Source organism: Filicampus tigris, chromosome 6 (genome assembly GCF_054856515.1).
Source record: "Filicampus tigris isolate MCC_2025a chromosome 6, RoL_Ftig_1.0, whole genome shotgun sequence".
Taxonomy (NCBI): Eukaryota; Metazoa; Chordata; class Actinopteri; order Syngnathiformes; family Syngnathidae; genus Filicampus; species Filicampus tigris.
In genome coordinates, this window is record NC_141222.1 from 19,582,872 (window position 1) to 19,585,843 (window position 2,972).

Here is a 2,972-nt window from a genome sequence, read left to right on the forward strand (position 1 = left end):
ATCCGTTCCAAGCCCCCCAATATTCAGACATAAATGATTTATAAAGCATAAAAATGAAACCAAAACATGTAACAAATACATGTTACAATTAGATTATTGCACAATAAATGAGAGTTGTGCATAATGTAAAAAACAAAGAATAGAGTAAAGAATAAAAATGATTGTCGTTTACCTTTTAATTGCTGTCCTCACCGCTTTTTGCCCTCTTTGGTTCATGTTCTTTCTCAGAAGTGGTTTTTGCCTGGCGTTTTGTAAACAACTGATTTAATAACGTGGAGACTGTCGATACATTACGGTCATATTCTTTGGCGAGATCAACCAAACGCATCCCATTTTCATACTTTTCTTATCACTTGCTTTATTTGAACAAAAGAACAAACAATTTTCTCCTTTTTTTCTTTTCCTCGTTTCTAATTTACGTAAAACTATTGGAACACGTCATGGCCCGAAGGGCGAATGACGAGGACGCTGCATAGACATATCTATCTACCTGTCTATCTACACACATAGACACATACGGTAGAGGTCCCTCTTAGCCAACGGGATGCCAGGAAGCTGCTAGGTAATAGCCAATGGCAGAGCAGCTATGAGTATGTTGCGTTCAGGAAACTCTTTTACTTTTACTTTTACCTTTCGTATCCTGAAATTTCTTTCTTAACAAGAGACAATATTTTCCTGTTGAGGCGTTTCGTAACTTGAAAATTTCGTATGAAGAGACGTTCGTAAGTAGAGGTACCACTGTATAAAAAAATAAATATCACTTAATTTGATAATCGATTAATTGTTGATTAACTGATTAATCGTTGCACTTCTAGTGCAGAGTTAAGGCACGGCAAAAGAGTAAATAAACTGATATTAGTGTGTATGTTTCTTTCTGTCCTTTCTAGCTGTGTATCATCTAATGTTCTAATCTACTTCAGCGCTGAGTGACCAGCAGTCACTTAAAGGGGCCAGAGACTTGAAATCAAGGGTGTAACGGTAAACCAAATCACAGTTAGGTATGTACCTTGGTTTTCCAGTCACGCTTTGGTTGACATTTTTGACCATAGAAACAGAAAACCACCCCTTGTTGTCAAACAGACAAAGTGACCCCCTCCTTCCCGTCTGCATCCCCTGTGGCTCTTCCGCTTTTGTTTTAACCGAGAAAGCTTGCCTCCTGTTTGCGGAGGCACAAAAGAGGAAAAAGCCAGCTTGTGAAAACAGAGACGGGGAGTCCTCTTCACCTTGAAGGTTGGAGTTAAATACTTTTTAATGGACTCTGGAGTGGGAGGCTTGTTAAAGGTGTGACGTGCTGATTGAGTGTCACTCTGGAACATAAACCCCACCACTCCCCCGCCTTTCTACCTCGTACAGCAATCAAGGCAACCTATTTGGAAGGCTTGCCGTGAGATTAAGCTATGCAGCTGTGAGCAAAGTCCGCCGATGGTTTTGATGTGGTTCTGGCGTGTTCCGACCACTTTAATCCCTTGTGTTCATGCTCTCATTTAGGACAAAGCCATTAAGAGGCATTGTGATGCCAAAGAGCAGCAAGTGAGAGGCCGTGATCCACTTTTTTAATGGATCCAACTTCAAAATTGATTTTAACATGATTATTTTCCTTACCCGAATATGAAGTTGATCATTTTTCTACACCACTGAGAAGAGTGGTGTTGCCTGCCAAGTTTCAATAATAATAAAAATATAAAAATAAATCACCAAATACAGTGTTCCCTTGCAGGGTCGCAGTTCGGTTATTGCGGCTTCAGTTTATCGTTTATCATTTGTGACTATAACTTCATCTATTGCGAGTTTACCTCACTATTTCACAGATTTCAAAAGGCAAAAGAGCTGTAAATTTCTCATTTTCAGTGCAGCCCATCATCATCATCTTATCGTCATAACTACCTGCTAGAGATCGGACTCACGCCCAAAATCTGCTTTGGCTATTCCTGTTCATGTTAACGAGCCAATACATTACAATATCGAATGAACTCAAATTGGACACTGATTGTGCATTTTCTGAAAAATGTTTCATACTCCAGTAAATGAAAAAAATCCAATTTGAGCAGATTAGGAAATGGAGTGCAATTATTACATTTTATTTAAACCACACAGTGTCACAAGTGCTTTGCAAAGCCTCATTCATGCACTTATTTGACGCCGTGTCTATGAATTGAACCGGAGTGTAGACGATGCGTTGACGGAAAGCTTTTTCCTTTATAGTTTAAAATAGTGTACTTTAACTTCCATGATCCTTCATCATAACCAGCTTACGGTGGAGTCCAGTGTTTTTCTTTCTTTGGTCCAGTACATCCATCTGTATTGTGTTGTGCCAGCTAGCAAGCGCTAAGATAACTTGTTGTGAGGGACCACTGTATACAAAATTAGGCTTCAAAATTGTGAAAATCAAGCCATTGTCTTTGTAATTTAGCATCTTTTTTATGGTGACACATACATATCTGCTTGAGCCACGAAAATATATCCACTTAAAGCCTCCAGTGGCTGGAATATATCCGGTTGATCTGTGCCATGCCACGACAAGAAGTAGGCTTACTAGCCATCAGCTAGCTAGCGGCAGGCTTCTCCAATACGCCACCGCCTTGCTTAGTGTTGTGTCAGCATGTGGGTCCACATAACAGAGTCACTTCAAGGAAAGTTAATCATTTATTCAGCCTATGGCTCACATTACATGACAGATATTTGAGCACATGCTTCCTGCTAGCTATACCTGTATAGCCACAATACTTTATGCTTCAACACATTACAGTAAACTGAATAACACTAAGTACGTATAGAGCTTCAAATCAAATACCGATACCGAGCTGTTCTGCAAATATTGGCATGCACGGAAAGTTGCATTTTTCCGGGTGTCGGCATAGCTTGTCAGCTAACTGCAAGATGTAGTGGTAGAAATGGGGCAATTACAATTAAGTAACTCACAATTGCACAGGATGCAAACAAAGGCACCAAATTGTTATACAATGGGTGAGGGG